The following is a 13,563-nucleotide window of genomic DNA, read 5'->3' as shown; positions in this document are numbered from 1 at the left end:
GCCTGCCTGTGGCCCCAGCTACCCAGAAGGCTGAGGTGGAAAGACTGCTTGAGCCTGGGACTTCAAAGCTGCAGTGAGCTATGATTGCACCACTGCACTCCAGCCACGGCAATTGAGTGAGACCCTGTCTCAAAAACAAAACGAAAACAAAACAAAACACAGATTTCAGGGTCCAGTTCCCTATAGGATTCTGGTTCATTCCATCTGTGCTGGGGCCCAGGAATTTGTGGATTCAGGGCCATGAGTTAGGAAACTGAGAAATCTTGGAAATGATGAGACAGGCTTGGGCAAATGACCTCAGGTTTCACCTTTCTGAGACCCAGTTTCCACCTCTGTAAAATGTGGATAGTAATCTCGCCTTCTGGCCTTATGCAGAGGGTCCCATGAGAGGGAGCCTATAAAGTCTTCAAGAAAGCGGTGTAGCAGTTATGATCACTGACATTCTTCCCCAAAAAATGAGCCCCCGGAGCTGGCATGCAGGATTCGAACCAGCTCACCTAGCGCGGGATTCGAACTCGCGAAGCGACTCGCGCCTTCCTGACGTCACGAAGTCACCCTGGAAAGCCGCTCTTCGCCCCGCCCCCGGCCCCGCCCGCGCCCGGAGCCCCGCCCCACTCTCCTGGGCGCAGCCTACCCCGCTGCCTGCCCCGCGCCCCGCCCCCGCTCCGGCCTCCCGCAGCCGGGGCTCGCGATTGGCCTTGCCGGGACGCCAGGGCCCGCCCCCCGAGTGTCGGCCCCGCCCCCGCGGAGGGGAGCGAGCGCTCGCGGGCCGGGGCGGAGGGTTCGGCTGCGCGGCGGGGCTGAGGCGGCCGCGGGGCCCGAGCGCAGGTAAGGGCGCCCGCGAACCGGGCCAGGGGAAGTGAGGGCGCGGCCGGCGTCCCGGAGAGGGAACTGGGACAGCTCGGATTCGGCTGCGGACCGAGTTGGGGGTCGGAGTCGGCTGAGGAGGGGGGCTGGGGCTGGGGACCCGGGCTGCAACTGGAGGCTGGGGTTGGAATTGGGGACGGGGCTGCGCTTGGGGGGTCGAAGTTAGCTGGGGAGGGGCTGGGGCTGGGGATTGGGACTGCACTTGGGGCTCAGGGCTAGCTGGGGAGGGGGCGGGAGTTGCAGGTCGAGGTTAGCTGGGGACGGGGCAGGAGGTGCAGATCGAGGTTAGCTGGGGAAGGATTGGGTCTGGGCATTGGGACTCCACCTAGAAATCAGGGCTAGCTGGGGAGGAGGCTGGAGTTGCAGGTCCAGGTTAGCTGGGGAGGGGGCTTGGAGTGGGATTGGAGGTCCAAGCTAGCTGGGGAGGGGTCTGGAATTGCAGGTCCAGGTTAGCTGGGGAGGGGCTGGAGGTGGAATTGGAAATCTGAGTTAGCTGGGGAGGACGCTGGAGATGGTGTTGGGGGTTGAGATTAATTGGAGAGGGGAACAGGGGTTGAGTCAAGGGTGCAGCTTATTTGAAGAGGGAGCTGGGAGTGGGGTTGAGGTTTGCAGGGAGCTGGAGAGGGGGCTGGGGATGGAGTTTGAAGTGGGGTTCATTGGATAGGGGGCTGCAGAGGGAATTAGATGTTGAGGTTGTCTGGGGAGAGGACTGAGGAATGGGGTTGGTGAAGATGAGGGGGGTGTGATTGACGGCCCAGGGGTTAGGGTTAGCTGAAAAGGGGCAGAAGGACAAAGTTGGGGTGAGCCAGGGAGTGGCTGGAGCATACAGGTGGGGGTCAGGCTTGTTCCAGAAAGGGTCTGGGGGCTATCAGGGGAAATGGGGAGCTTGTGAGTGTGTGGGGTGGAGGGGGGTTCAGGGAGAAGGAAGTTAGGGTGAGTTAGTGAGAAGGGAGGTGGGGGTAAGGTCCCAGGCTGGAGACACCTGGGGGCAGGTGTTTTGCTAGACATTGACTAATCAGGAGGAAAACGGGGTGTGGGGAGGTGTCTCAGGTAGGATCCAGTTAAAAGGAATTTGGAGAGGACTCACCCCTCTACTTTTGGGGGAGATGTTAATTGTTTGCTCTAGAACTGGGCACGGGGCAGAACCCCCCGGGAACAGTGAGTTGAAGGAGACGGGAGTTCGGAATACTTTTTGAGGTTTATTTCTAGGATATAGGGTGCCAAGGAGAACGCTTCAGGAAGGAGAAAGGCTCCTGTCGGTGACTGAATTTTTCAGGAACTAAAGTGGGAGTTTTTGGGACGGTGCTATTGAGCGACGTGGGTGGCACTTTATTTTTCCTGGGGAGCGGGGGTTGCTAGGGGTTGGGAGGTGGGCGGTGGAAGACAGGCTTGATGAACAGAGGCAGCGGATCCCCAGCTAAGCGTCTTCACACGGTTGCTAGGTGTCAGCGAGGCAAATGCCAAGTTCACAAACTTGTTCCCGTCGTGGGATGCTGCGATCTTGCCTTGATGGAGTGTCGGGGGCCTCTGGGAGGTGCGCCTGTGTGTGTTCCGACCCAGCCTCTCGCTGCGGATTTGGCCGTATCATCTTTTGGAGGTGTTGTTTACTCCCCTGCAAAGCGGGAATAATAAAAACAGTAGCATGTGCCTCTCAGGGTCGAATTACGGGATGTATGCATGGACTATTTCCTAGCATATAGTGAGGGTACCTGAAGCATGGAGAATAATGGACTCAATCCAGTTTTTTTCTTTGGTGGGTTTGGAGATGGAGGAGTGGGATGACTGGGTTGTCACAGAGGAGAGGAAAGGAAGTGACTGGAACTTGACTCTAGTCCTGCAACCTTAGGAGCACACATCAGGGTCACCCCCAGAAGCTTTAAAAAATAATCTGCATGGCTGGTTGTGGTGGCTCATGCCTGTAATCCCCGCGCTTTGGGAGGCTGAGGCGGGTGGATCACCTGAGGTCAGGAGTTCGAGACCAGCCTGGCCAGTGTAGCGAAAACCTGTCTCTACTAAAAATATCAAAAATTAGCTGGGCATAGTGGCGTTTGCCTGTAATCCCAGCTACTTGGGAGGCTGAAGCAGGAGAATCGCTTGAACCCAGGAGGTGGAGGTTGCAGTGAGCCGAGACCACGCCATTGCACTCCAGCCTGGGCGACAGAGAGAGACTCTGCCTCAAAAAAAAAAAAGAAAAAAAAAAAAAGGACTGCAACAACAAAAATATGTCTTATTATTATTGTTATTATTATTATTATAATGATGATGATGTTGAGACAGAGTCTCAAATATGGAGCCTGTTTCCATATTATTAAAAGTGAGTAAAAAACTGAAAAGAAAGAAGACTTTGCCCACACCTGGTGGCAGGAGAGTCTCAAAGCTCGTTAAGTAACAGATGCACCTGTTCAAGAGAAGGCTGCCTGGGTCATTCTGATTTAGGGGCACCCCGTAAGGAACCACATCGAGCTGTGATTATACGCTTGAAATTTTGAGTTTACAACTTCAGTTCATGGGGTGCGTTTGGGTCTCTCTATCCCAGCGCTGCGGACATTTGGGATCTGATTGTCCTCTGGGGTGGGGCCTTCTGGGCACTGCAGGGTGCCAAGCAGCATCCCTGACCTCCACCCACTCCACAATGTGGGGAGCTCCCCGCATTGTGACAACCACAGATGTCTCCGGACATCACCCAGCATCCTGTAGGGACAGAGACACTCCAGTGTGGAACCCTTGTTATAGACAAAACTGATTTATTTTCTCCTTTAACGACCTCATCTCCCCTTTGATGTGCAGGAAGTGGGGTCATTCAGAATTGGGGATTGTTTTTAAGTCATTTAGTGCTGTCGTTTTGAGAGGGGAGAAGTAAGGTCTCACTGCTTTTAGAAAACATTAGAAATGCCTACTTATGGCTGGGCGCGGTGGCTCACGCCTGTAATCTCAGCACTTTGGGAGGCCGAAGTGGGTGGATCAGTTGAGGTCAGGAATTCAAGACCATCCTGGCCAACATGGTGAAACCCCATCTGTACTAAAAATACAAAAACTAACTGGGCGTGGTAGCACACGTCTGTAATCCCAGCTACTTGGGGGGCTGAGGCAGGAGAATCACCTGAACCCAGGAGGCAGAGGTTGCAGTGAGCTGAGATTGCACCACTGCACTCCAGCCTGGGCCACAGAGTGAGACTCTGTCTCAAAAAAAAAAAAAAAAAAAAAGGCTACTCCTTTCTAGGTGGGCCTTTTATGTGGCTTTTGAACACTTAGTACTGATTTAGAAGATGGGCTGAAGTTGTCAGTTGCAAGCATTGGAAGATGACAATGTTTGCAATGTGCTTTCTTGGTTTTAACCTGGAACGTGAAGCTTTCAACGAAGCTCAAATTCTGCAGGTGCGTCTCGATCTTACAGAGGAGCTTTATTTAGAAAACATCCTTTGGCGATACCGTTATTTTCTGTTCTTGTTTCATGCTTAATAAACCCTGGGGCCCCAATGTTTGAAGGCAAAGAGAACTAAACACAAATTACCCTCACGTGTAGACAATTCAGCTTCGTGTTTACTGAATGGAGGCATTTTTCTTGTTCACCTAGTAGTAGTGGAAAACACTCCTTTCTTCATTCAAGGTGTTATTCGGATTTTTTCAGTTCCATCTGGAAGCAGCAATGGTCTTTAAAATCGTATCCAGAGTCATTTGTATTTTTGAAGATGCTTCATGGTTTCTTACAGGAAGATCGTGCCTGGACTCTATAGGCTTGGGAGCTGGTGCTTTCTTTTTTTCTTTTCCTTTTTTTTTTTTTTTTTGAAACACAGTCTTTCTCTGTCACCCAGGCTGGAGTGCAATGGTGCAATCTTGGCTCACTGCAACCTCCGCCTCCAGGGCTCAAGCAATTCTTCTGCCTCATCCTCTCGAGTAGCTGGGATTACGGGCGTACACCACTGCACCCGGCTAATTTTTATATTTTTGGTAGAGACGGGGTTTCACCATATTGCCCAGGCTGGTCTCAAACTCCTGACCTCAGGTGATCCACCTACCTCGGCCTCCCAAAGTGTTGGGATTACAGGCGTGAGCCACCGCGCCCGGCCTTTTTTTTTTTTTTTTGAGACATGGTCTCGTTCCATTGCCCGGGCTGGAGTACAGTGGTGCGATCTCGGCTCACTGCAACCTCTGCCTCCCGGGTTCAAGCCATTCTCCTGCCTCAGCCTCCCGAGTAGCTGGGACTACAGGCACCCACCACCACACCCAGCTAATTTTTGTATTTTTAGTAGAGACGGAGTTTCACCATGTTGACCAGGCTGGTCTGGAACTCCTGACCTCTGGTGATCCACCCACCTCGACCTCCCAAAGTGCTGGGATTATAAGCATGAGCCACCGCACCCGGCCTGTCTTTTGTTTTTGAGATGCGGTCTCGTTCATTGCCCAGGCTGGAGTGCAGTGGCACCATCTTGTCTCATTGCAACCTCCGCCTCCCGGGTTCAAACGATTCTCCTGCCCCAGCCTCCCGGGTAGCTTTCATTACAGGCATGCGCCACCACGCCCGGCTAATTTTTGTATTTTTAGTAGAGACGGGGTGGGGGTGGGGGGGCCTCACCATGTTGGCCAGGCTGGCCTCGAACTCCTGACCTTAGGTCATCCACCCACCTCAGCCTCCCAAAGTGCTGGGGTGACAGGCGTGAGCCACCGCGACTGGCTGCTGTGTCCTTTCACGGCTGATTTGTGCAATTCTGCGTCCTTGTTGATGTCGGGCACCTCTCCCCGCTCGTTGACATTTCTTGACTTCACTTGTCACTGCTTTTTATACATGCACTCTTTGGCCTGGCCTCTGTCTCTTAAGGGTTAGAGAAAATTGTTCATGTTTTACGTCACCCAGGAGACCTTACAGATGAGTGTGAGAGCTAAGGAGATGGGCTGACCCATCCTCAGTCACACAGCGGCCCCCGAGGGGTCACTCCTGTCCTCCTCCTCCTCCCCCATCCTGCAGCGTGAGTGGGCCACACTTTCTCTGTGTGGTTGCTCCCCCACATCGGCTCCTGACATGGATGGGCGGTGGGGTTCGTGGGCAGCTCCGAGACGCTTCCACGAACAGTTACTTGAACCTCGCAAAAGGAAAAGTCTTACTGCTTTTTATGACAAAAATTGAGGTATAATTTACACTTCATAACATTCAGACCTTTTAAGGATGCAATTCCATCTTTTAAATAAGTTTATCAGCTGTGCAAACATCCCTATGAGCCCCTTTCAGAACATTCCTGTGATCCCAGCATTTTGGGAGGCCGAAGCGGGTGGATCAGTTGAGGTCAGGAGTTCGAGACCAGTCTGGCCCACATGGCGAAACCCTGTCTCTAGTAAAAATACAAAAATTAGCTGGGTGTGGTGGCGGGCGCCTGTAATCCCAGCTACTCAGGAGGCTGAGGCAGGAGAACCGCTTGAACCCGGGAGGCGGAGGTTGCGGTGAGCACTGCACTCCAGCCTGGGCGACAGAGCGAGACTCTGTCTCAAAAAACAAACAAAAAAACATTCCATCACCCAGTAAAATCTTTTGTCCCCATGAGGGGGACTCTCCACCCCCTCCCCCAGCCCTGGCACCCATGCCTCTCCCTCCTGTCTCTGGACTGGCCTGTCCTAGACATTTCAAAGAAATGGGTCACACACTGTGTGGCCTTTTGTGTCTGGTGTCTCTCACTGCGTGCGACATGCTCAAGGTGCATCCGTGCTGTGGCCTGCGTCAGAGCCTCGACCCTTTTCAGGGCTGAGTCGTGTTCCGGTGCGTGGACAGGCCGGGCTGTGCTCATCCATCCATCCAGCAACACACGCTCGGCTGCTTTTGCCTTTGGGCAATGAAGCACGGTGCTGGGATGTAAATGGCTTTTTCTTGGGCACAGGCAGCCCACTGCACTGAGGCTTGGGATGTTTGTTTAGTGGTTCTTTCTTTCTCTCTTTCCTTCCTTCCTTCTTCCTTCCTTTCCTTTCCTTTCTTTCTTCCCTTTCTTTCCTTCCTTTCTTTCTTTCTTTCTCTCTCTCTTTCTTTCTTTCTTTTTCTCTCCTTCTCTTTCTTTTTTTCTTTTTCCTTCTCTCTCTCCTCTCTCCCCTCTCTCCCCTCTCTCTCTTTCTTTCTTTTCTTTTTTTTGACGGAGTCTCACTCTGTCTCCCGGGCTGGAGTGCAGTGGTGCAATCTCGGCTCACTGCAAGCTCCACCTCCCAGGTTCCAGTGATTCTCCTGCCTCAGCCTCCCGAGTAGCTGGGATTACAGGCGCCCGCCACCACACCCAGATAATTTTTGTATGTTTAGTAGAGACAGGGCTTCACCATGTTGCCCAGGCTGGTCTCAAACTCCTGACCTCAGGTGATCTGCCCGCCTCTGCCTCCGAAAGTGCTGGGATTACAGGCGTGAGCCCCCATGCCCGGCCCCTTCTGTCTGCTTTCTTTCCCATCTCAGTGCTCCCTCTTGAGCCGAGAGCCTCATCATCCCTGGCGGGAGACTCCGAGGTGACGAATCAGCCTCTGGTTTCTCCAGCTCCAGCAGGACCTTCCTAGTAAGCTTCCTGGGCACTGATCAGACAGTCACTTCCCTGCCCCCTACCAAGTCAGCACCCACATGATGGCACCCCAGTTCCTCATGGGGTCTTCAGCGTCCTGCATGGCCTGGCCCTGCCCTCTGACCCTTCAAGTACCCCACCCCAACTTGGCTCCATCCCCCTCCCCGGTGCCCCTGGGTTTCCTGGACGCTGCTGTTGCTGTCTCCTTTGTCTGAAACGCTCCTTCCTTCCTTCCTCTATCCGACAAAGGGCCGTTGTGTGCCTATTTTAAGCCTCAGAACTGGTGCCAGGCCCTGGGAACACCACGTGAATGAGGCATCTGTGTGCTGGTGTGGGGACCGTGGAGATGGCAGTCCGGGTCAGAGGGGCCTGAGCCCAGGGTGGCACAGAGGTGGGGGCCTCGGGCCTGTGTGTTCTAGGAGCTGAATAGGTGCAGGGGTGATAAGAAGTCGTCCAGGGGGGTAGAGAGGGGGCTGCGGTAGGTCCAGACAGGAGGCCACGAGGAAGCTTTGAGTAGAATACAAGTTTGCCAGGGAACGGATTGGTGGAGACTGGCCCATCTTGGTGGGTACATAGAGGGCGCTAGGTCTCCCCATGCCACTCACCACACATTTTCTCAGCCTGGCTCACTGCAGCCTCAAACTCCGGGCTCAAGCAATCCTCTCACCTCAGCCTCCCACAGTAGCTGGGACTACAGATGCACGCCACCATGCCCAGCTAATTAAAACTTTTTTTTGTAAACATGGAGGTCCCCCTGTATTGCCTAGGCTGGTCTCGAACTCCTGAGCTCGAGTTCAACCCTACCCTGTGATGGCCTGAGTAGGGTCATTTTCTGGGGCAGGGCTGTCCTGGGCACTGCAGGTCCTGAGGTGCTGAGCAGCATCCCTGGCTTCCACCCACTCCACGCCAGGCGCACCTCCAGTTGTGACAACCACAGATGTCCCCAGACATAGCCCAGTGTCCCTCAGGGAGCAGATCACACCTGGGCTAGGGGAGTCCACGGACTCCAAGAGACTCCGTGTCCCATGATCCTCTGCCCTGCTGAGGTCCCAGGAGGCTGCACACATTGAAATCCACACCCTGAGTGGGGAGGGAGAGAGGAGGTGAGCCCCAGAAGCTGGGGGTCCCCCTGATTTACACTGTCTGCCCCATCGGGAGTTTATTCTGGTGTCCAGTGTGATCAGGAAGCAGACTTGATTTTTTTCCCAAATAATGTAGGGGCTCCCTCTTAGCACTGCAGATAGGGGGGACCGGATTGTTCTCCGGGGTGGGGCCGTCCTGGGCACTGCAGGGTGCTGAGCAGCGTCCCTGGCCTCCACCCACTCCATGCCAGGAGCATCTCTGAGTTGTGACAGCCACCGATGGCCCCAGACATTGTCCACAGTCATCTGGGGTTGAGAACCACTGCTCTATACCAGGCTATGGTAGAACAGATCCTTCCAACTAAAACTTTTTTTTTTCCCCTAAAAACTATGGTTGAACTAGTTAAGTGCTATTCCCTGCCCCCCCCCCCCGCCAAAAAAAAAGCAACAAAAAAAATCTCCCCAAAATGTAGATTCCTCCAAAAATAGTGTCACCAATTCCAGATAGCCTTGACATTTCTGACCCAAATCCCCTGTGCTTACCCAGCCTTACAATCTCAAATGTAGCCCAACCCAAGAGAGAGAAAGGAAGAGAATTTTATCCTCAAACAACCAAGATTTCTTAGGCATAGAGACATTGCCGTTTCAAGGTCAGAGTCATTTATTTTACAGACATTTATTAACGTTCACAACACAATATTAAGCGTCTGATGTTGTGTCGAGTGATGGGTTTTACAAAATGAAGACAGGGACCTCGACCTCTGAGAGCCTCCAAGAGGAGGCGGCATTTGACTAGAGACTTGAGGGGGTTGTGGGTAGAATGTGGGCGTTCATTCTTTAACCCTTGACACATTTGTCTGGTGCTGTCTCTGTCTCATGTCCAGCCATGCCCTAAATCAGAGCTTGTCCCTGGGGGCGATTCTGGCCTTCAGGGGACACTGAGCAACGTCTGGGGACATTTGTGGCTGTCACGACTGGGGCTGCTCCTGGCATGGAGTGGGTGGATGCCATGGACACTGCTCAGTGCCCTGCAGAGCCCAGGATGGCCACACCCCAGAGAATGGTCCAGAGCCCCGATGTCCACAGTGCCCAGGGGAGAGACCCTGGTTTGCAGAAATGGCTACCTTTTTGGAGTTTCTGTACAGTTACTCTTTGGAAGATGGTAAAGTAGAAAAAGATGACCTTTGATGTATGTTAATTAGTTGAAAGGTTGAAAGTCTGCTTTTCTTTTCTTTCTTTCTTTTTTTTTTTTTTTTTTTGAGGCAGAGTCTCGCTCTGTCACCCAGGCTAGAGTACAGTGGTGCGATCTTGGCTCACTGCAACCTCTACCTCCCTGGCTCAAGCAATCCTCCCACCTCGACCTCCTGAGTAGCTGGGAATACAGGCAGAGATCACTATGCCCAGCTAATTTTTTTTTTTTTTTTTTTTTGTAAAGATGGGATATTGCTATGTTGCCTAGACTGGTCTCAAACTCCTGCGCTCAAGCGATCCTCCTGCCTCAAACTCCAGAGTAGCTGGGACTACAGGCACATGTCACCATATCCGGCTAATTTTTTGTAGAGATGGAGTCTCACTATGTTGCCCAGGCTGGTCTTGAACCCCTGAGCTCAAGTGATCCACCCGCTTCGGACTCCCAAAGTGTTGGGATTACAGACATGAACCACTGTGCCTGGCTGAACGTCTACTTTTCTTTTTAATGAGACAGGGGCTTACTCTGTTACCCAGGCTGGAGTGCAGTGGCACAATCGCAGCTCACTGCAGCCTTGAACTCCCAGGTTCAAGTGATCCTCCTGCCTCAGCCTCCCAGATGGCCAAGACCACAAGCATGTACCACCACACCTGGCTAATTTTTGTATCTTTTGTAGAGACGGGGTCTTGCTGTGTTGTCCAGGCTGGTCTTGAACTCCTGGGCTCAAGCGATTCACCCACCGTGTCCGGCCCACATTCTAGAATTACAGGTGTGAGCCACCACGTCGGATTTCATTGTTCATTTGACCTTTGTTGACAAGCCCAAGACCACTGCCCCGGCCTTCTGTTTTTTTTTTTTTTTTGAGATGGAGTCTCACTCTGTCGCCCAGGCTGGAGTGCAGTGGCGCAATCTCGGCTCACTGCAAGCTCCACCTCCCGGGTTCACGCCATTCTCCTGCCTCAGCCTCCCGAGTAGCTGGGACTACAGGCGCCCACCACCACGCCTGGCTGATTTTTTGTATTTTTAGTAGAGACGGGGTTTCACCGTGTTAGCCAGGATGGTCTCGATCTCCTGACCTCGTGATCCGCCTGCCTCGGCCTCCCAAAGTGCTGGGATTACAGGCGTGAGCCACCGTGCCTGGCCTCCCCTCGCCTTCTTAAAAAACTCCCTAACTTGATGGACAACAAAGCCAGGAGGAATCAAAGAAAAGAGGTGAATCCAGCCAAGTTCAAATGCAGATGTACTGGCAGAGTCTGCTGGGCACAGAGACGGCTGTGGCTTCAATGTGGTCGGAAAGTAAGGCCTGGACTTTGCCGGCCTTGGCAGTGCCCAGTTGTAGGAGGAGCCTGGGGCTGCTGCCGTCATGAATGACCACAGACCGGGTGGCTAAAATAACAGAAATGTATTGTCTCATGGTTCTGGAGACAGGAGTCTGAAGTCACGGTGTGAGCAGGGCTGCACTCCTTCTAGAGGCTCCAGGGAAGGAGGCGTCCTGCCTCCCCCACCCCCTGGGGGCTCCAGGAGTCCTTGGCTTATGGCCTCATTGATCCAATTTCTGCCTCTGTCATCACAAAAGGCCTTTTCCCTGGGTGTCCATGGAAATTTCCCTCCTCTTTTTTTTTTTTTTTTTTGAGATGCAATCTTGCTCTGCTGCCCAGGCTGGAGTGCGGTGGCATGATCTCAGCTCACTGCAACCTCTGCCTCCCGGGTTCAAGCAATTCTCCTGCCTCAGCCTCCCGAGTAGCTGGGATTACAGGCGTGTGCCACCATGCCCAGCTAATTTTGGTATTTTTAGGAGAAACGGGGTTTCACCATGTTGGCCAGGCTGGTCTTGAACTCCTGACCTCAGGTGATCCTCCCGCCTCGGCTTCCCAAAGTGCTGGGATTATAGGTGTGAGCCACTGCACCCGGCCGAAATTTCCCTCCTCTTATAAGGTCAGTCTGGGCCAGCACTTTAGGACAACAAGGCGGGTAGATCGCTTGAGCCCAGGAGTTTGAGACCAGCCTGGGCAACAGGAAAAAATCCCATCGCTACGAAAAAGACATAAATTAGCCGGGCGTGTTGGCACGCGTCTGTGGTCCCAGCTACTCAGGAGACTGAGGTGGGAAGATCGCTGAAGTCTGGGAAGTGGAGGCTGCAGTGAGCCGTGATTGTGCTACTGCACTCCAGCTTGGGTGACAGAGCAAGAGCCTGTCTCACAAAAAAAAAAAAAAAAAAAAAAAAGGCCCTCGGTCGTTGGATTTAGGGTTCATTCTTTTTTTTTTTGGATGCAGTGACAGTATGTTTCTTTTCTTTTTTTTTATTATTATTATACTTTAAGTTTTAGGGTACATGTGCACAGCGTGCAGGTTTGTTACATATGTATACATGTGCCATGTTGGTGTGCTGCACCCATTTTAGGGTTCATTCTAATCCATCGTGACTGCATCAAAACTCATGTCATCTGCAAAGACCCTGATTCTAAGTAAGCTCCCATTCCCAGGTGTGCGGGGTTGGGTTGTGGACCGTTCCTTTGGAGGGGTGCACAGTGCAACCCCCAACGCCTTCGTCCCGTGTGCGGTGAGATTCAGGCTTTTCCCAGGCTGTGTGGTCCCGGGTGCTAGTTCCCTTCCTGCTTCTTCCTCCTCCCTCCTGCCTTTCCCAACTACAGAAAAATTACACGTGCACCATCCCACAACCTGCGGAGAACTCTGTGCCTGCAGGGGCCCCCGGGAGCGCACGTGGCTGCAGGAGGAAGTGGGAGTTTTGAGTTCATGTCCTTCCCAGAAGCACCCGGGGGCAGGGAGGCCACAGGTGACCACGCAGCCCTCTGAGAAGTGCCCCCGACTGCTCCTGGTCTGTAAAACGGGGTGGAAACGCCTGGCCCTGGCCACATGCAGCAGGGATGCGCCGGGAATTTTAAAGCACTTTGTAAATATTAAGTGTGTTGTTATTGCAGTGGTGAGGCCTGGATAAAGCAGGATCTCCCCCCTGGGCACTGTGGACATTGGGGCTGGATCCTTCTCTGGGGTGGGGCCGTCTTGGGCATTGCTGGGTGCTGAGCAGCATCTCTGGACTCCACCCACTCCATGCCAGAAGCTCCCCCATCATGACAACCACAAATGTCCCCAGACATTGCCAAGGGTCCCCCGAAGGCAAAGGCATCCCTGGTTGAGAACCACTCGTCTAACTTATTTCTTTTTCTTTTATTTTGCTTTATCTTAATTTTTTTGAGACAGAGTCTTGCTCTGTTGTCCAGGCTGGAGTGCAGTGGTGTGATCTCGGCTCACTGCAACCTTCGCCTCCCCGGTTCAAGCAATTCTCCTGCCTCATACTCCCGAGTAGCTGGGATTACAGGCCTGCACCACCACGCCTGGCTAATTTTTGTATTTTTAGTAGAGAAGAGGTTTCACCACGTTGGCCAGGCTGGTCTCAAACTCCTGACCTCAAGTGATCCACCCGCCTCGGCCTCCCAAAGTGCTGGGATTACAGGCGTGAGCCACCACGCCCGGCTCTTTTCCTTTTATTATTATTTTTTTAATTTTTATTTTTTTTTGAGACAGAGTCTTGCTCTGTTGCCCAGGCCGGAGTGTAGTGATGCAATCTTGGTTCACTGCAACCTCTGCCTCCCAGGCTCAAGTGATCCTCCCATCTCAGCCTCCTGAGTAGCTGGAACTATAAGCATGTAACACCACGACTGGCTAATTTTTCCATTTTTAGTAGAGATGGGGTCTCGCCATGTTGCCCAGGTTGGTCTCAAACTCCTGAGCTCAAGCAGTCCTCCGGTCCTGTCCTCCCAAAGTGCTGGGATTACGGATATGCGCCGCTGAGCCAGGCCGAAACCATTTCTAATGATTTTATGATTCTTTTATTGCATTAAAGTACAAAGATACAGTTGGGTTTTTAAATAGACTTTATTTTTTTAGA

At 52.8% G+C, this 13,563-nt stretch overlaps 1 protein-coding gene across 3 annotated transcripts in view; it reads left to right on the top strand.

Annotated features, from left to right (window-relative positions):
- The first annotated feature begins 720 nt into the window (after positions 1-720).
- The window catches only part of GNG7 (G protein subunit gamma 7), a 193,532-nt gene continuing 180,689 nt past the window's right edge, over positions 721-13,563 (top strand). The window contains exon 1 of one of the 3 annotated variants that reach the window (XM_055371192.1): positions 721-828. The gene's annotated coding sequence lies outside the window, so the exon portion shown is untranslated. The remainder of the gene's footprint in view (positions 829-13,563) is intronic. The other 2 variants (XM_055371189.1, XM_055371191.2) reach the window with 2 other exon arrangements.

Source organism: Gorilla gorilla, chromosome 20 (genome assembly GCF_029281585.2).
Source record: "Gorilla gorilla gorilla isolate KB3781 chromosome 20, NHGRI_mGorGor1-v2.1_pri, whole genome shotgun sequence".
In the NCBI taxonomy this organism is placed as follows: Eukaryota; Metazoa; Chordata; class Mammalia; order Primates; family Hominidae; genus Gorilla; species Gorilla gorilla.
The sequence above is the reverse complement of the archived record's forward strand: the minus strand, read 5'-3'. Positions and strand labels throughout refer to the sequence as shown.